This window comes from Sminthopsis crassicaudata, chromosome 4 (genome assembly GCF_048593235.1).
Source record: "Sminthopsis crassicaudata isolate SCR6 chromosome 4, ASM4859323v1, whole genome shotgun sequence".
Lineage (NCBI taxonomy): Eukaryota > Metazoa > Chordata > Mammalia > Dasyuromorphia > Dasyuridae > Sminthopsis > Sminthopsis crassicaudata.
The window spans coordinates 446,938,188-446,959,614 of NC_133620.1; the positions used below are offsets into that span (position 1 = coordinate 446,938,188).

Consider the following 21,427-nt stretch of genomic DNA (forward strand, 5'->3'; position numbering starts at 1 on the left):
ATATTTATAATAGCATTTATTTCTTTAATAACAAAGAATTGGATACAAAGAAGATGTCCATTGAGGAGGAATGATGAGAGACAGAGAGAGAAAGAAGAGAGAGAGACAGACTGAAAGAGATAAATGCATTATTTTTCTTCTTTGCAAGCATGGGAAATTAAGGTTTACACAGTACAAGGAGAAAGGTGACATTCCAACCCAGTTCCCAATCTTGGAGTCCTGAACTTTCTGAATTGGTTCACCACTTGACTAACTTACTACTGTAATGCTACTAATATTTAAACATACAAAAGTATGATGCCCAATTGCAGTTTGTCCTTCTTGACCCAATCAAAGAGGTTTGTACTCCATAAAGTAATGACAAAAATTAGACAGTCTTTAAACACACACACACACACACACACACACACAATTTAATCATGTCCTTTTGTTGATTGTTTTGCTCAAGATATTTGTCCCATCAATTAATTATTTAATGGACAATATTTGGTTTAAAAATTTAAAAATGTAAAATTTAAAATGAAAATAAGATTTATCTGCCTTGATTTGCCAACTTCTTTGGATTAAACAGGGACAATCATTGGGTATTTAAGTAACTAAAGACATTTGAGCAGTAAGTCATTCAAGCCACAAGTCATTCAAATGATATAGTCCTCCAGACTCAGGACCATATTGAGGAAGCAGACTTCCTTGTACTTATACTAAACATCAGCAAGGCAAGGGAAGAAGTGAATGCAGAGGGAGTATTGCATTCCTCCACCTTCTGTTGACTATGCTATTGAAGAACTTAGCCAAATAAAGATATAGTACATCCTACTGGGAGCAGAAAATGATATACCAAGGCAAAATGTAGACTCAGACAGATATAGAAGGATGCCCTCTCCAGGGAGGAAGCAGCATCAAGGTTGCAGCCCCTTGGAATTACCCCACGGGTCCTAAGTAGGAAGTATAGTGCACTGGAGACCCAATCTGTGAATGTGAGTTTAAATAGGGGTACTACACCATGCTGTCAGATTCAGTCAATGTGTTAGTAAGTTTTGCTAAATTGCTTTCTTTACTTTCTCTTTTTTATGCTTTCTTACAAGGGATGGTTCTCTGGGGAAGGAAGTAGGAATGGATAAGTTGGGAAATGAAAGTGACAAAATAAAATTATATTGTATGTTTTTTTTAAAAGGAATGTGAGGTGGTATTATGCTATTATAACCTTAATAACCACCTTCCTCTCTATCTGTCAAACTGCTGCTCAGGTTTTTCATTGCAATGCCCTCCAAAGCTCTGTTTTTCCCTTTACCATAGCCTATGATCTGGACTTTTCCTCATCTTCTTGCTACATTAAAGTTTATCTGCTTCCTGTCCTGTTCTGCTATGTGACAGGAGTAAATTAGAAAAAAAAAAAAACATAAGCCATACAGGCTAAAATGTTAATAGCTTAGTGTATCATCTGTCTTTGGTAATAAAATATAGTTTAATGGAGGTTTTCATAATGAAGGTGATGATTTGGAAGAAACCTTGGAAGACCTGAAAGAACTGAAGGAGAATGAAGTGAGCAGAACAAAGAGATCAATTTATATTATCCTAATAACAATGATGATATTTTTAGTGAGTTCAGTACGAAAGAGTTGAGTTGTTTTCAGAGAGTTTTTTCTTATTTCCACCTAATAAATTATTTGGAAAGGCCTTTAGAGGTAATCTAGTTAACTTTCTTTACAAATGAGGAAACTGAGGTCCAGTGAGATCAAATGATTCCTCAAAAGTCAAATATAAAAGTCTATGCATTTACTTTGGATTCCTTTGGGTTCTGATTCCCTATATTCCTCTATTAATCACAACCTTTCTGGCCTTCAGTTTACTTATCTGTAAAATTAAGGGATTTGAACTATATAACATCTGATATCCAGGATATGATCTTACAAGTAACTTTTGTTCTCTAGGCCTCAGTTTACTTATTTGTAAAATTAAGGGGTTTGGTCTAGATAACATCTGATATCCAGAACAAGACCTTACAACTAACTTTTGTTTACTTCTCTGTAAAATTAAGGGATTTGGATTAGATAACATCTTAAAACTAATCCAGTATATGGCCTTACAGCTAACTTTTCATCTCCGGGCCTCAGTTTTCTCATATTCTTAACACTGGAATTGGGGTTTTGAGTCCCTTCCAATTTTAAACCCTATGCTCAAAAGATCACACATACCTAGGCATCCCAAATCTCAGACCAATATTCTTTATTATTTTCACTATTGTGATAGAGAGGAAACCTTATTCTCATACCTATTAGTCCTGGATGAGAGGTCCTGGGGGCTATAATGGAGTATTCTGACAGATGGCTTTGAAATTTACAGCTACAGATTTCTTGGGTGTAGATTTTCTTAAAGATCATCTAGTATTTAGTGGTAAATGGAATCACAGGCTCATAACATCCTTGGAATGGGAAATCCAATTACCAAGAATCCAGATGGAGTCATAAGCCATATAAAAGAAACTACTGAGATTTTAGCTTGGAAAAAGAGATTCTCCAGACAGAGAGTGAGAATGAAGAATGACTGATAAGCAGCTGCTTTGCTTCCTTGATAGCCACATAATAGAAGAAAACCCCAACTTGTTTGGGGGCAACTCCCTAGGAAGAATAAATAGATACATTTAAATAAGAAGAATCATGTGGGAGCTACTCTATGGGATTGTCAGTAAGATTGAAGATCCAGCCACTTTTAGAGAAATGCCCCCCTCCCCCTCTTTTGATGTGAGTTTGAATTATGCTGATACATGATTTGAATAGTGTAGCCATTATTTTTCAACTTAAGCTTTTTGTTTTTGTCATTGGCACCTATCCCCTTCCCCTTTCTGAATCCATTTCCTGGCAATATTCTCTCCTAAAGTTCAAGCAACTAGTGCTTTCATACTGCCCAACCTCTAGTGAATATTCTTTAAATATTTTATCAACTTGTTTTTAGAATAACAATTTATTTATAGCTTCTGTTTTTATATCACCTAAATTTATCTTTGTATCCCCCTCTCCTTCCAGAATCAACCCATTTAACAAGGAGTTTTAAAAGAAAGAGAAACAATTTCAGAAAATATATATAATATTGCACAACCATGGATCTCTCATCTTTTTAAGTAAGCTTCTTTTTACAAAAAAGCTCCTAGTTGGTGCAACTGATAGAATGCTACATTTGGAATCAGAAAGACCAAATTCAAAACCAGTCCCAGGAACATATTAGCCATGTGACCCTGGACAAGTCACCTCACTCCCTCACTTCCATTTCTTGCAATCCCTAACTGCCTTCAAGGCTCAACTCCAATAGGACGTCTTCTTCTTTTGCTGAGGCAATTGGGGTTAACTGACTTGCCCAGGGTCACACAGGTAGGAAGTATTAAGTATCTGAGACTGGATTTGAATTCAAGTCCTCCTGACTTCAGGACCAGTGCTTTATCCACTGTGTCATCTAGCTGCCCCTGCAACAGGACTTCCTATAAAAGAAATTTCCTCTTATAAGATCACAGCCCTCCCCATCCCCCTTAGTTTATATTTGATGAACTCCTGGGTCACTGGAATTGGCAAAGAAAGCCTAAAGTACTGATAAGATTTACCTCCTGAGGCAAGCAGAGAAGGGCATTAATGGGAATCACTCCAATATTATGGTCCCAATAGAGATCTTGAGTAGTAGCACTATCTTGCTATGTCCAGTCAGAAATCCAAGTTAGATCAAACCCCTTAGGTTAAATTTCCCCTTTAAATCTGTCCATGGCTTATGCTATCTTTGCCAAATTCCTTTTTGGGTTAACTTGCCACAGTGTTCTTGGTGTCTTTCCCCCATGTCTCATGGCATCTTTCTCTTTCTTAAAGCTAACTAACTCTTTTAGGTTGCTAAAGTCCTCAGTGGATTTAGCCTGCCAGTCGATGACATACTCCCCCCTCATGGAGTATTTCCTTTCTTCTGGTCAGTTGTGACCTGGTCAGTTCTACTACGGAACTTCTGTTTTCCATTGTTAATTGTCAAAACCCCTTTCCTTGCTAACTACATGCTGTCCCAAATCCATTTCATATTTACCATTTCGGGTATCTATTTTATCTCTTAATTTTGTATGGAACCTCTTCTCCTAAATAAGCCTACCTTTTGCCCATTGTGAATTTTTCATGTGACAGAACTCCAAAATTTGGTGGATACATCAATCTCATCATCTGGTGCTGAACCTCAAACACATTAATATTTGTATAACAGGACATTAATAATTCTAGTCTTTAATGGAAGTGGTATCAACCAAACACTTTGTACACCCTCATGAAGAACTACTTTTTTGGGCACTCCTCTGTTATATTTACTTTGATTATCTGTAGCCACCTTGATTTACCAAAAGAGAATATAAACTCCTTGCAGACAGAGACTATTTGGTTTGTTTTGCTTCTCAGAATCTATCCCAGTCATTTATCAAATGCTTATAAATAGAAATGAATACATACCTGTCAGATTGGCTAAGATGACAGGAAAAGGTAATGATGAATGTTGGAGGGGATGTGGGAAAACTGGGATACTGATGCATTGCTGGTGGAGTTGTGAAAGAATCCAGCCATTCTGGAGAGCAATTTGGAACTATGCCCAAAAAGTTATCAAATTGTGCATGCCCTTTGATCCAGCAGCGCTACTACTGGGCTTATATCCCAAAGAGATATTAAAGAAGGGAAAGGGACCTCTATGTGCCAAAATGTTTGTGGCAGCTCTTTTCATAGTGGCTAGAAACTGGAAAATGAATGTATACCCATCAATTGGAGAGTGGTTGAGTAAATTATGGTATATGAAGGTTATGGAATATTATTGCTCTGTAAGAAATGACCAGCAGGATGAATTCAGAGAGGGTTGGAGAGACTTACATCAACTGATGCTGAGTGAAAATAGCAAAACCAGGAGATCACTATACATTTCAACAACAATATTGTATGAAGATATATTCTAATTGAAGTGGATATGTTCAACATAGAGAAGATCCAATTCAGTTCCAATAGATCAGTGATGGACAGAAACAGTTACACCCAGAGAAGGAACACTGGGAAAGGAGTGTAAAATGTTTGCATTATTGTCTTTCTACCCAGGTTACTTATAACTTCGGAAGCCAATTCTTACCGAGCAACAAGAAATCCAGTTTTACACACATACATTGTATCTAGGATATACTGTAACACATTTAATATATATGGGATTGCCTGTCATCTAGGGGAGGGAGTAGAGGGAGGGAGGGGAAAATTTGGAAAAATGAATACAAGGGATAATGCAAAAATAAAAATTACCCATGCATATGTACTGTCAAAAATATAATTATAAAATTAATAAATTATCAAAACAAACAAATAAATAAATAGAAGTGAAATCTTCTTGAGGAGATAGGCGTAGGTTGCCCTAAATCTTAGAGATTAGCAGATACAAAGAAGACTAGGTTTATTAGAGCCTCATCATCTAAGGACCTGAAATATGGGAAAACCAATTGCAGGAGCAGTCTGGGAAGTCGATACCATATCAAGAGGCAAGATTCTAGACATATGAAGGGAAAGCGGCATTTATCTAACTAAATCTGTCTCCCTAGAGCTTGTCTTTTATGGCAGTTACTAGCTTTCTCTGTTCTCTTATGTCAGGTCATAACCCCTGAGACCAATTTTGACTCAAAAATTATAGTAAAGTCAATATAGAATTGTTAACATTTATATAGGACTTTCAGATTTGCAAAGAGTTTTACATATATTATCTCATTTGATCAAATAATGTCATAGGCTTATAGTCAAATAGAAAAAGGTGATGACAGTGAAAGATAACTTTTAATATGATTTTTTAAAAAAAATGCATATATTTCTTATGAGGAAAATCCTACTCAATATGGTCTGTGCTCATTTGTTTCACGATAAGTCAAGTTTTATATCCTACAATTCACACTCAAAGCTTGGGTGGACAGTAACACAAAGGAACACAGTTTTCCAACCTTTGTCAGAATGAACATATAGCTTTTTCATCTACAGGTTGATGTCTATGAATATTCATAGCCTGTGGAGATCTATTGAGGGCCCAAAGGATAGACAGACTCATGAAGGATATCAAAAGGAAAGTGAGATGTCTAAGAGTTATTTATGGTTGCCCAAATGGTCATTTGTAAACCAGTTATTTGGATCTTAGAAGGTATTTCCCCATAGAAGCAATATTACAATTAGCGGTCTGGTTCCCTGGCTAGTCCAACGCTTAATATGAGCTCTGACTTACAAAACCACAGAATCTCTAAGTTCAAAGGAATCTCAGAGGCTATGGAGTCCAATCTGTACCTGAATATTCAATCGGTAAACAGGTACTTATAAAACACCTACTACATTCTAGGCAAGAAGCAGAATCTGAGGAACTAAAAGACAAGAAGACCTGAGTTCAAGTTCAGCATTTGACATATACAGCTAGATGGCCCTGGATAAATCTTACCCTCTTAATGTTCCAAGCAACTACTATAAATTGTAGAGCAAGTACATGCATGTACTGGCAAGTCTATTTTTTAAGTGTCAGTTTCAATGCTAAGGTTTTGTTGTTCAGTCATTTTTCTGTCATGTCTCACTCTTTGTGATTTAATTTATTTATTTATTTTTTTTGTGGCAAAGATACTGAAGGTATTTGCCATTTCCTTCTCTGATTCATTTTCACAGATGAGGAAACTGAGGCAAGCAGGGTTAAGTAACTTGTCCAGAATCACACAATTTGTAAGTATCTGAGACAGGATTGGAATGCTTGTCTTCCTGACTCTAGGAATTGGAATCCACTATTCACTATCCACTCTATCCATTGAACTACCTTACTGCCCATTCCCTGGTATATGTATGTGACATGTATGGATGGATATATACATATATATATATATATATATATATATATATATATATATATATATATATATATATATATATATATATATATATATATATATGTGTGTGTGTGTGTGTGTGTGTGTGTGTGTGTGTGTGTGTGTATGTGTGTGTATCCACCCATATATTCATACACATGCATGTGCATGTTTATATACACACATATACACAGTATACATATATGCATGTGTGTATATATGATGATTCTGATGGCTGAGCTAGAACAGATTTGATTGAATTAACATAAGAGTCAATAAAATAGAAGTCAGTAGAGACAGATTCTGAAGAACTTTTCAAAAACCTTCAAAAGTTGATGATACTGGTTCCTTCAAGGAATCCAAAAATGCTTTAGGAAACTTTAGAAGTTGCCTTTTTTCTAGAAAATGTATTTTAAAGAGAAGTCAGTAGGGATGGGTAATAGAATGAACAAGGAGAGACAGTGTCTGGGCTCCAGGCAAGCATTCCATTATGTCACCTTGATGTCAGTAAAAACTGACAGTAGAATCAATTAACCTCAAGGATTTAGGGTCCTTTTTGCCTACTTGGGTTCAATATTCCCTCCCATCCCAGCCTTGAGGACATGACACTTCCTTTAGTAGGTATTATTTTGAACAGAAGGTAGAGAAACCCCTATTGCTATTTCTTTATCTTTTATGGACCTTGACACATTGATCTTTTAAGACCCTGATGTCCAGCCCCATACAGGGCTACCTTGGAAGCCCTAACTTTCTCTCATTAAATGACTTGTCAGCTCCCCCTCAGGGATCAATCATAGCAACTTGGCCCAGCTCTCTACTTGCTTAACTTCTTTGCTTTTCCAGTCTTGGTGACACATGGAGTTGTCTCTCTCACTCAACATTCTTTCACCTTCTGTCTTCCCAATTTAGTTGATCCCTTCCAACTCTGAGCTTCTAGGATTCTAATTAACACCTGATCTTTAATAGAAGCTTAGGAATTTGACAGGTAAAGGTGAAAGGAAGAACATTCCAGGAAAAGGGAATCATCTTGTTCAGGGGCAAAGAAATGGGCAATGAAATGTCACATGTAAAAAACTCATAAGAAGGCCAGTTTGGCTTAGCTATACCAAATATTAAGAGGAGGATTTATTAAAAGCCTGGGAAGGTAGGTTGGACACAAGGATGATAAAATTTGTAATGGTATGAGAGTCAAAATATTTGGTTTTTTGCTCTTCCATTTGAGTGACGGGGAAGGGCAAACAATCTTCTCATCCAGAACAAATATCATGTGGCAACAGTTGGGATCAATAATTAGTGGAGTCTAGGAATAGAAAAGGAAAGAATGAAAAAGAAGGAAATGTCAACAACAAAAGCCAACCTAGGGCCCATTGCTCAGTTTCCACTAGACACTAGACATTTCCTTCCAGATTCACTTGTCCATCCCTATCACTACTGGAGGAAATCTAGAGCCCTCTTCAGGCCCTGCATTTCTCTCCCAACAGTTATTCATTAGAGATTTGACCACTCATACATCTGGATGAGAAGGGAATAACTAACTACTTTGGATAAGATGGAGAACCGTTTGCTTTACCACTTGCTCTGTTATTACTTTCTAAAGTCCAGCAAAGCCTTATGATCTGCCCAAACTACTATACCCTCTGGTCTGCTGGGTATTGCCAATAGTCATTCAAATACATTCTAAAGACTCTTAGATTTTTTTACTCTATACTGCTTCTGAACTCTAAGACTACCCAGTCTTTCCATCAGCATTGTAGTTGGACTATATGCTATTTAGACTATGAGTTCTTTGAGAACAGGGACTATTCTTTTCTCCTTGAAATCCTATACTTAGCATAGAACCTATTGAACATTTAATAAAGGATTTTTTTATCTCATTCTATTTATATGTACTTTTTTAGAGTATCCAGGAACAGGATTGGAGAGTCAGGGCTTGGGGAGATAGGGGATGTGAAGTGGTGGAGAGAATCATAAGCCTCCTTAAAAATATTCTTGTTTCAGAATCGTAAGTAACTAAAAATACACATGTATCCATGCATTCCAGGGGATCTATTTTATTTTCCTTCTTTTTACAAAAAATCCCAAAATATTGGATAATATGTATTTAGGATGTTAATCTCAGCATAATTGGAGAGAGATATAATTTGTATGCATCCTTCCAGATTTTTGGGATGAGTGGGTAGACAATGATCCAAGAGAGAAAGAAAGTTTTCCAATTGTACACAGTCACTTTGTGTCAGGAAAATCTCATCTTAAGAAGAACATTGTCTATTTTGATGAAAAAGATTAATATCGTAATGTATATACTTATAGCATTATATATATATGATATCATAGTTGGCAGAACATATTCCCATTCATTTCCTTACTTGTTCCTCACAAGAACCCAACAAGACTGGCAGAGCAAGGCCTTATTATCTTTATTTGACAGATAAGGAAACTGAGGCTAGAGAGATTATATGACTTGTTCAAACTCACACAGTAATCTGCTCAAATTTTGATTTATTTTGCCCAGACAGTGCTTTCCCATAGATGAAATAGGGGGAAAATTTTAAAAGAGGGAGACATTAAACAGGTAAAAAAGAAAGGCCTCTGCCAGCTGCCTAATTTCAGAGGCTCAGCTGGATCTGTGCCCCCTCATTTCTACTGATGTTACATCCCACTGGCCACAGATTTTTGCCCTGAATCATTCCTGCCAGAGGACTGACTACAACTGTGCACTCTTTGGTTGGGTAAATTCATCTGGCTGGCTTCCCAGAGAGCATCAGAAAGAATAGAGGACTAAGGCCAGGGGACAAACAAATCCTCCTATGACTATGAATTCAGTTTTTCTTGGTATGGTGGAGAATAGCTGATCAATCAATGGATGGTAGATGGTTGATGGTTTAATGAATTCCTTCAGGATAGTCTCTCCAATTAAATTGCCTTCTATTTTAAAATATCACATGCACTGAATATGCATCTCTCCCTCTCTGTTCCTCACCTCCATATTGTAAACTTCTTGAGGAAAGGCATAGTTTCATTTTTGTCTCTAACTCCCTAGCATCTAGCATATCTTGAAAATTAGGTGGAGATGGTGGAGAAATGGAAGGAAGAGAAACTCCCATTATAGAAATTCCCTGAACTACTACAGAACCATACCTATTTCACAATGTAGAACCTTCTGGATTCTGAGGAATTAAGGGAAGAGTCCAGGGTCACACAGTCAGTATATGTCAGAGGTAATACTTGAACCCACAATAATCCAAAGCAGCACTATGCCTCATATATACAACCTCTATGTAGCTATATAATAAAGATTTCTTTGTAATAAAGGTCAAAATAAATCAAGGTTTTAGCACACTATTATGTGAGTTTAGAAAAGTCATGTAATTTCTCCAACCTCAGTTTCCTTATTGGTAAAATAAAGATAAGAATTCCTTATAATAGCTATTTAATCAATATTTATTCAATTGAATTAGACAATGAACTAGATTATAAACTTGTTGAATATAAAAACATACTTTTCTTGCTTCTCCCACTCATCCTTCCTGCAACCCCAATTCTGGAGGCATAGTAGTTCTCAATGATATTATCAAATGGAATTTAATATAATTAAAAAAAAGTAAATTGTATAAAAACTCTAAGAACTTCTTAGAGTTGAAGAATGAGTTAAAGAACTCATTAAAGAGTCCATCATTTCAACAATAATGGTTTAGTAGAAAGATCCATAGTCTTACTTTCTGTCACCAACTAGCTATGGTAATCTCTACACTTCTGTAAAACAGGGATAAACCACACCCTTTCCTATTTATCTCCCAGGATTGTGGTGAAGATAAAGTGAGATAATAGATGGAAAAATCCTTTTCAAACTGCAAAGCATTATTACATAAATTGTTACCATTTTTAATCAGACTTATTAAACTTCTAGATCATCAGCAATGTTCATGTTAAGATTTATTATGTCCAGATTTCTTTAGCAGATAGTGTCAAGGAAGGGAAAAAAAAAAAAAAAAAAAAAAAAAAAAAACCTTAAGGAGCTCAGAACAGGTCAATGAACAAAAAATGGAAAGGGAAATGTCTTATACTCCCTTTTATTGTTATATCCGGTTCACTTACATTCTTCACAGCATGCCTATTTCCTATTCACCCTTGCTAGTTATTAAGTATAAAAATAAATCAGAATATTGAAGATGATGGGAAAATAGCAAATTAAGATATCCAGAAGTTTATAGAGAAAATCCAAGAAAGGTGTTAGTAGTCAAATTTAGAGTCGGGTCTCAAAGACTACATATAAATGTCCTGTTTGCATAAAATACAAGATAAATTATTGTAAGGAAAGAAAGGAAAGAGAGATTAAAAATTAGACTAAGAGAAGAAGAGTAGTGGAGTAGAAGCAGATGACTTCAATTATGGATCATTAGTGTTAAACACTAATCTTTCATCACTTTCTTGTTAAAAACTGGAGGGATAAAAGAAAAGAGAAGAAAAAAAACTAGAGAATAGGAAAAATGAGTGGATGATTGAATGAAAATATAATTATGACATACTTATTCTGTACAAAACATTGTGTTAAGCACTGGGGCTACAAATAGAAAAATAAGACATTTTATATTCTTAAGAAACTTACATTCTAATAGAAAAAAAAAAAAACACATATGAAAGACTTCAATTGGGAATCAAATGGAAAGGCCTAATCCTTAGGAGGTAAATAAACAATGAACAATCATAACCATGAATATGAAGGGCATGAACTCACTCATAAAAGAGAAGAGGATAAAAAGTGCATCAAAAAGAAAAATTTAATTACATGTTGTTAACAAGAAACACAGTTGAAACATAAATAACCAAGCAGAAATAAAATAGTGCTATAGAACAGAATCTACTATTCTTCAAGTGAGTTTAAAAAAAAAATAAAAAACAGAGGTAGCATTCATCTTCACAGATAAAGAAACAGTAAAAAATAGACATGATTAAAAGTAGAAACTACATTGTGCTTAAAATTGAATGACAGCTAACATATCAATATTCATGCTAAATATATATGAACTGAATGGCAAAATTTAAAAACTTAAAATAAAACCAGATTATAAGGAACAAGAAACAATAAAACTATAATAGTGGGGAGCTTCAGTGTCTTTTCATACCTATATAAATCTAACAAAAAGATAAACAAAATGAAGTGAAGCACTGAGATAGAATCTTGAAAGAGTACAAAAGTATTTGTGTGTGTGTATGTATGTCTATCCATGACAGCTGGATACCTTTAAATTAAATAAATATTTATTATGACATATTATAGCATAAAAATTATAGTTAAAAATAAATAAATATTATAGCATAAAAACTGAAATGCAAAAATAGAAATATTATTATTGCAATAAATCATATTCAATAAATAGCCTTTGAAAAGAAATACAAATCAATTTTACACAAACTGGATCCTAAAAAATTTATAGGTCAAAGAACAGATCATAAAAATAAATAATTTTATCAAAGAAGATGAAAGCAATTAGTAGATATATCAATAATTTGGATGCAGTTAAATAGCTTAGTGGGAGAAAGCATAATTCTAAACAGTTTTATCAATAACAGAGGGGGAAAGCAGATCAATAAATTTGGTGTATATTTAAAAACCAAAATACAAAACAAAACAAAACAAAAAAACCTCATGATGGTGACAAAACAAATACATAGCACATAAAAAAAATTGGGGGGCAGGTGGGAGGAACAAAGAAAACATTTAAGTGATGAAGAGAAGCAATTTTGCCTTTGGTGAATATTGCAGATCACCTGAATAGCACAAACAAAAGAAAGGGGAGGAGTTGGGGAAATAAATCATTAGCTTTGCACAAAAACATAATATAAGTATGAGAAGTAATTTGAATTATCTAGGTCTCTGCTAGAGTTCCTTATATCTGCCAAAACAGTGTAATTAAAAGCTTTTTCACTTTTGTTAGTTATAAGTATATCCTTTAATAAGTAGATATTACAACAAAGGAGAAATTGTATTGTGAATCTGATTTTCATTGAACAAGGAAGGGTGTGTGGGATATTCAGGGAAAACTAGCAAGTCAGACACCAGAACTGTTGTTCAGTTGTTTAGTCGTTTCTGACTTTTTGGGATCCTATTTGGGATTTTTTTTTTTTTTTTTTTTTTTTTGGGCAAAGACACTGGAGTGGTGTGCTATTTTCTTCTCCAACTCATTTTACAGATGAAGAAACTGAGGCAACAAGGGTTAAACAGTCACCCAGTATCACCCAGGTAGTAAGTGTCAGAGGCTGGATTTGAATTCAGGAAGATGTATTTTCTGTCCTCCAGACCTGGCATGCTATGCACTTTATCACCTATTTGTCCACATCTGAGGGGTTAATGAGCCCTTTTCAGTGTTGCTTATCAACTTTGGTGTCTACAAAACTCTTACCTATGGCTCCAAGAAACTATCTCATGTATAGTAGCTATGTCCTGATATTGAGATTTCAAATCTGTCAATGAGTTAGGGAAACATCTGCCTCAAAAACATGAGGTAGAATGGATGAATGAGAACAATTTGTTCCAATAGCCATGACTGTGATTGAAGTAGGTATTATGGAGTACTTAGCACTTGGTCAGACATCAGAGACACCGAAGTCATCCACGACATCTTGGACCAGTGTCAGTCATTTTGATTTTTGTCTTGCCACTGGACATGAATGAATCTGGAAGAAAGAACAAAGCTGATGATTTTGTTCAAACCAGCCTCACTTAAATCCTTTTAACTTGCAAATCAATACATCACCTATGATGTCATTTGTCTTCTTTGAAAATGAAGGACAGCCAACAATAATAACAGCAACAACAACAACAAGGAGGAATAAGTTGTCAAGAGTGGAAATGATCTTTGGAGGAAAGTAATCAGTTCATCCTAGAATATCTAAAAGAGGAGATGAAAGCTAGGCAATATGTGACATATACAGTTGACTTGAGGAGGATAGATTTCAAAAGGTTCAAAAGCAGGATAAGCAGGTTTTCATGAAATAAAGGGATGTCATTCTAGGAAAGATGAAAAATTGTTGAGAATGAAATTCTAAAGATACAAAGAAGAGAAATACAGAAGTCAGTTGAAAGATTAATGTGGATGCCCAGAGAACTCTTCAATAAATTGATATATAAAAAAGAGAAATATAAAAGATAGAAGCAAAGTGAAAAGGACAAATAGGAAAGTATTTAAAAAGAGGGTTAGGAGAAATAACTTGGGATGAAAGAAATGATCAAGAAAGCAATAGTTAGTAAAAAAATAATAATTATAATGATAGTGGTTTAAAGCTAGTTGGAGGAAATAAGGATCAAAGAGGGAAAAAATTTGCCATTCAGGATGGCTGTGATGATGCTGATGATGACTAACAAGAGAGACAAGTAGTACTGCCCAAGCCATATTTTGCTTCTATTTTCTTTGTGCTGGAGGATGACCTTTTGCTCTGAAAGTGGCAGGATAAAAATGAAAAACATGATGCTGATAGCCAAGAGAAGTAAAGAGATAGAGAACATTGAGCTAGCTCCCCTTGATGAATTCAATTCAGCTGGCTCAAATGAACTGCATCTGCTGATTCTGAAACAACTGGCTGAAATGATTGTTGAGACATATCATGGACGTTTGAGAAATTGTGGAGGAAATGGGAGAGTTACTACAAAATTGAAAAAGGCCAAATAATGTCTTCATTGTCAAAAAAAAAAAAAAAAAAAAAAAGGCCAAAGAAAAGAAGATGGTCTGAAAATTGCAGGCCAGTGTCCCTCATTCTAGTTCCTAGGGGAAATTCTCAAACATATGATTGAAAATATCATCATTGAACATCTTAAAAAAAAAAATGATGATCTCCAAAACCTAACATGGGTTAATAAAGAGCAGGATTGCCAGAAAAGCCTCTTTTCTTGTCTTTCTATTTTTTTTTTTTTTTTGGAGTGTATTATTAAGCTAGCAGAGCAGGGGAATACTGTAGACATACTTTACCTAGATTTTAGCAAATCATTTAATAAAGCATTTCTTATGGGAAAGATGGAGCAATATGGGCAAGATAATATAATTAGATGGATTCTGAGTCAATTGAATTTCCAGTATGAAAGGTAATCATTAATAGTTTGATGTCATCTTGGCAGAAGGTCTCCAGTGGAACTCTAGAAAGCCATGATTGACCCTATGTTGTTTAATATTTTTTAATTAATGATGTTTATAAATAGACAGGTAGTAGTCTTATCAAATTTAGAGATGACATAAAATTGGGAGGGAATGCTAACCCACTGTGTGACAGTCAGGATCCAAGAAAAACTTGGCAGGCTAGAACACTGAGCTGAATCAAATAAGATGAAATGTTATAAAAATAAAGGTAAAGTCTTAGATTGAAAGACTAACTTCACAAGCACAAAATGGGGGAGGAAGGATTAGGCAGCAGTTTACCAGGAAAAAAGCTGGGGATTTTCATGGATTTCAGGTTCAGTGTGATAAATAAGCTGACAGAGCAGTCAAAAAAAACTAATTTAAACTTTTGTTGCATTGAAAGAGGAATAACTTTAAGGAATAAGAAGATAGTTATCTTCCTGTCTTGGTCCTGGTCAAACCCGATCTGCATTATTGTATTCAGGTCTGAAATTGGAGATTAGAAATAATATTAATGAAATGGAGAGCTTTCAGAGCAGAATAGTGAAGGGTCTTGAATCCCTGCCATGTAAGGATCAGTTAGGAACCGTGAATGTCTAGCTAAGAGAAGGAAAAAATACAGGGGATGTGATAATTTTAAGTATTTAGAGGAAAATCTTGTGAAGACATTATACTTGTTCTGATTGTAGCAATAGATTTAATTTGCAAAGTGGTCAATTTAGATTTGAGGTTTAGAGAAAAAAAAAAAAGAAAGAAAGAAAAACTTGCTAACAATTAACACTATTCATTCCAAAATGGAATGGGCTTTATCTTAAAGTAATGAGATTCCCATAAACATGTGGTCATCAAGTAAAGTTTAGATAATGGCTTGTTGGATATGTTGTAATCGAGTTTTGTTTGGATGGGGGTATGGGTTGCACTACATGGCCTTCCAAAATAAAGCCTGCAGTTCTATGATGATATCCTGTGAGCCAAACCATTCTGCAAATATCTTCATCCAGATCTAAAATAAAATGTCTAGACCAATCTCCATCAGCCATGGACAATTTGCAAGAGCCTAGAAATGAAACTGCTCTCCTCGTAGAGATGCACTGATTCCTGAAAATTATTTTGGGCATCCAGGTCAGGTGAAGACTCAGAAGTCCATCCTAAGGAAAAGTCTATGCAATCAAGTGGGGCTTACATAAAACATCAACAAAATTAAGAAATGAAATAGGATATACCTAAGTAGGTTCACAAATGACTTGCCCTGCCCTATACTTTAATACACAGAGGATAAAGAAGCACCTAAGCCTCCTTGTTTGACAAGCATATTGTTGGTCTGTACCATCCCTCTGAGTGAGTGCAAGATCCTTACGGGCGGATATTTTCTGTCATAGTCAATCAATTAATGAACCAATCAATCAAAGCATGTTTACATCAGTGCCTATTACAATCATGTCATTGTGGATTTAAAGACAAAAACAAGATCATCCTGCTCTTAAGAAACTTCCATTCTACCAAGTAAGAAGGCCTTAGCTTTGGGTTCATGGCCATCCAAGGGATCCAGAGATGACTTTGAGGGAATGTTTAACATTTCTTTCAAATATATTTTTAGAAGGAACGTGATGCTTAAAAAGAGTACCTAAGTTCACTGGATTGACAAAGAGGTTCACTTACACACACACACACACACACACACACACACACACACACACCCACAAACTAATGTGAAGATTCTAAGTTCGAGGTTATGTTTCATGTTCACAGATGAGTACATACAAAATACATGAAATATAAATCATCCTTGACTTAACTAAGGGCATTTATAATTGGGTTGAAACAAAAGATCTCTTAATGGAGATTGTGCTTGAGTCTTGAAGTAAAGAGGAAAGGAGAGATAAACAACATCTCTCCAAGCCACCATACTCTTCAGATAAACATTTTATTTAGGTGACATTTGAACATTAAAGGGAGCTTTGAGGGGAAAAGTGTCAAAGCCACTAAGGAATACCTCAAAGGACAAACAAAAAAAATGGATGTTTGCTCATCTAATTTTCTTCTCATAGCAGCATAAATTTAAAGATGGTGGTTATCTGATTTTAAAAAGGAGTAAATTGTGGTCTAGAAATGTGAAAGGATTTGTCTGAAGTCATCCAAATAGTTAGTAATAAAGCAGGGTTCTTTCTAACTGGTGGCCCATTGGTTCATAGGAATGAGAATACTCTTTAGAGATCATTTAATTGAACTCCTTTTAACAGAAGATAAAATGGAGGTCTACATGCAAAGTATCTAGTATGAAATTATAAAAAATAGAACAGAAACCCTGAGATTTAAACCTGGCACTAAAACACAAAATTTAATGCTATCTCTCTTTCATCTTTATAGTCTCTGACTTTGTATTGCTGCCTATATGGCTTACCCAGCTCCAGATCTACCCTCACAACAATAACCCAAAAGATTGAACTCAAGGATTCTTAACTTTCTATGTATCATGGTGAAAGATATAGACCTCTCCTCAGAATGAGGTTTTTAATGCATAAAATAAAATATATAGGATTACAAAGAAAACCAATTCTATTGAAATATAGTTATAATTTTTTTTAAGTTGAGAATTTCTTATGTTGTTGATAAAGATTACTGAACTTAGAGTCTAAAGATTTAAATTTAAATCTTAGCTCTTGACACAATAGCTGTATGATCTTTTGAGCCTCAGTTTCCTACTTTGTAAAATGAAGGAAATAATATATTTACTACCTACCTTGTGAGGTATTATGCAGAAACCTGGAAACCTACCAAAGTGTAAATTTGTCTCATTGTTTTCCTGGTATTTGAAATAGACCTGTGGAAAGGGAGTTGTCAATTTAGTTGACATTAATCAGGGAAGGTGTCTCAAGAGGAAGAGGATACAGAAAAGGAATGGAAACCAAAAAGCATTGTGGACTTGAAAGCTTAATTTGCAAAAGAATGCACATTTTAGTTTTGGGCCATTGGCAAGTTTTCCATGGAGAGGTAACAAATTCTGTGCTTACTGACAAGATGAAGAGTTATATCTCAAATGTTTTTTTCCCCAGATGAAACAGAAATGGTTGTGTGGGGGGTTGATTGTAAATAGAGAGGCAGAAGCACAAAGAAGAATCTAATCATGGGTGCTGCTCTGCTGGAAGAAGGAGTAATCCTTCCTTTTCTCCAATCAGAGAACTGAAAGGTGAGATACAGCCCAGGGTGAAAGTACAAATTTTTGTATATTGGCAACCTGGGACACAGCCCCATTGGCATTGTGCTAGTTATAGCTCTGAATGGATGTTACAATTTCCCAATTTTCTCTTCTTTCTACAGCATACTCTTTTCTTAGAAGAATTCCCTCTCCTAGATTTCAGATTCTCCAGAGTATATAGATATCATGATCTCAAGAAGAGTTGAAATATTTTCAAAACAGATATATTTTCAAATGTACTCTAATTATAAAAAGATGCACTTTCTAATACTGTTGGGACCAGGTAAGGGAAGGACTCTTGCATATTGTAACCTTAATAAACACTGGCAAGTGCTTGCCTTACATCATCTCCTTTGATAATATAATCTCCTTCACAATGCTCTGAAACAACTAGTATAAATTGTCTTACATGTATACATATATTGTATTTAATTTATACTTTAACATATTTGACATGTATTGGTTAACCTGCTATCTGGGAGGGGAGGGGGGAAATTAGAACAAAAGGTTTGGCAATTGTCAATGCTGTAAAATTACCCATGCATATATTTGGTAAATAAAAACTATTTAAAAAATAAAATAAATAAATTATCTTAGTCCCATTTTATAGATGAGGAAATGGAAACTCAGATTGTTGAAACAATCGGCCAATGTCATTAGTGTCAGAGCCAGGAATAAAGCCCAAGTCTCCTAATTCCAAATCTAGCCAACTTTCCCCCTTACCACATTGTTTCATTTCCATTCCATCCTGAGTCTTAGAGTTCAAGTCTGGAGGGAATGTCAAGTAAAATGCCAGTTGTTAGATTGTATCATGTCTATCTGTTTTCCTTTCCATCAAGCTTAGCCTTGCTGGGATGGCAGAATAGTACACCATCTTTGTCTTCCCACCGTTTGAAACAGTCTGGCTAATCCGTTCTTCATTAAGCTTTGTACATGTAACAAGCTGATGAACTGCAGGAGAAGTTGGGCAGTTACTCTGTTTCATGTGTCACCCCAACCCAGAAGCCTCACCGTAAGAAATCACTGCCTGCAAAAGTATATTCTTTTCACAGTGGATGTTAACAACATATTCATTCACTGGCTCTCTCTGTTGCATTTTGGATTGTCAGCCCAAACTCACTATGGCACAATCCCATTTTCTGTCTCTCCTAGATCTATTCCTAACTCTCCAGAATTTTTTATTTCCTTGTCACAAGCCTTACAATTTTACATCCTCCACTTTTGTAGATCCTCCCAGAATTGATGAGTTCTAGATGAAGTCAACCATTTATTTCATCCATCCATGCTCACGTTCCCCACCTCTATCACTGATTCTCTTGACTTTTCCACTTTCTTGTCTTTCCCTATCCCCTCAAATTTTCTGCTCCCTTTAATATGTGGTCTTTGCATATTAGAATATAAGCCCCTTCAGGATAAGGGTTGTCTTTGGTTTTTTTTTGGTGTATTTTTTTCCAGAGCTTAGCTCTGTATTACATATAGGAAACACTTAATAATTGCATTCTCTTTGTATCTGTCTCTCTTGATTAGTGTTATCTATTATCTCTCTATCTCTCTCTGTGCCCCTCCCTCCCTCCTCCACCTCTATGTCTCTGTCTGTATGTCTGTGTTTATTATGTGTGTATGGTGTGTGGTATGTGTGTGTGTATGTGTAATAATTGCCTCTCAAGAAGTTAGTGTTTCACACAGCTAGGCAAGTATTAAACAAGTATATAAAAAAGAAGTTAGTGTTTCACTATAGGAACCTGGGGAAAATAATACTTCACCTACATTTATGACTAACTAAACTCACTTTTGGCCATCTTATCTTTGAACATATGTAAAGCTACCCTTATGGAAATAGCATAATGCAGTAGAAAGAATATTGATTCAGGATTCAGAGCATTTGGGTTCAAGTCCTACTTCTGAAAATTATTACCTATATGACCTTGGACAAGTAATTTAATCTAACTGAGTTTTAGTTTCAGACTAGGTGATTCCTAAGGTCCCTTCCATCCTATGACCTGTATAATAACAGCAGCAGAAATTTGCATAATGTTTTAAGGTCTGCAGAGTAATTTGCCTAGATTAGTTCATTTGATCTTCCGAACAACCCTGGGAGATATGTACTATTATTATCCCCATTTTGCTGGTGAGGAAACTTAGATTGAAAGAGGTTTAAGTAACCAATTCATTTAGGGTTAGAGAGCCACAAAACTGTCTGAGGTGGGATTTGAACTCAGGTTTTCCTGATTCCCGATCTAGTGTGTGCTCGATATGACATTTAGCTGCTTGAGGTAGTTAAATTAGATGAAAATTTTTTAACACTATGTGTGTGTATGTGTGTCTGAGAGAGATAGAGAGAGACAAAGACAGAGAGAGGGAGAGGCAGACAGAGACAGTAAGAGAAATAGATATAGATAGAGAGACAAAGACAGAGGTAGAGAGAAATAGAGACAAAGAAAGAGATAGAAAACTGGTAATCTGGTGAAACCCATGGATCCCTGCTCAAAATAATGTTTTTAAATGCATAAAATAAAATGCAAAGGATTACAAAGGAAATCAATTAATTTTGAGGTAGAATTTTCAAAATATTTTTGAAAACAAATGCATGAACAGCTGCTCTAGATGGTCTCTAATTCTAAGGTCTCTGATTCTCAAGGCTGCCGGCAACTATTGAGTACTAATTTCAAAAGGCAGCTGGTGGATCTACAAAATGGTAATAGTATCTGCAAGAGTCAAAAAAACTGGGCTTCATAATAATATGTAATCAGTTATCATTTCCATCCTCTTTCTTTTTTATTTTATTTTATTATTATTATTTTTTTTTTTTTTTGGTGAGGCAATTAGGGTTAAGTGACTTGCTCAGGGTCACACAGCTAGGCAAGTATTAAGCATCTGAGGCTAGATTTGAATTCAGGTTCTCCTGACTTCAGAGCCAGTGCTCTATTCACTGCACCATCTGGCTGCCCCCCTCCCATTCTCTTTTTTTTTTTTTTTTTTTTTTTTTTGCTAAGGCAATTGTGGTTAAGTGACTTGCCCAGGGTCACACAGCTAGGAAGTGTTAAGTGTCTGAGACCAGATTTGAACTCGGGTCCTCCTGAATTCAAGGCTGGTGCTCTATCCACTGCACCACTTAGTTGTCCCCCATTCTCTTTCAACATCATGAAGTCAACTGAACTCTGCCACAATTCTGAACTTTGCCACAATTTAACTAAGAGGTCTCATTTGAACATGAATTTCCCCTCTCTTTTATCTGAAGATTCTGGGCATGGTCCTAAGCCC

At 35.4% G+C, this 21,427-nt stretch overlaps 1 long non-coding RNA gene across 1 annotated transcript in view; it reads left to right on the forward strand.

Moving 5' to 3' along the window:
- LOC141540030 (uncharacterized) overlaps positions 1–18,515 on the forward strand; it is a 50,037-nt gene extending 31,522 nt beyond the window's left edge. The window contains exons 2-3 of the long non-coding RNA XR_012481449.1: positions 18,024–18,157; positions 18,289–18,515. This is a non-coding gene — a long non-coding RNA (uncharacterized LOC141540030). The remainder of the gene's footprint in view (positions 1–18,023; positions 18,158–18,288) is intronic.
- The last annotated feature ends 2,912 nt before the right edge of the window (positions 18,516–21,427 follow it).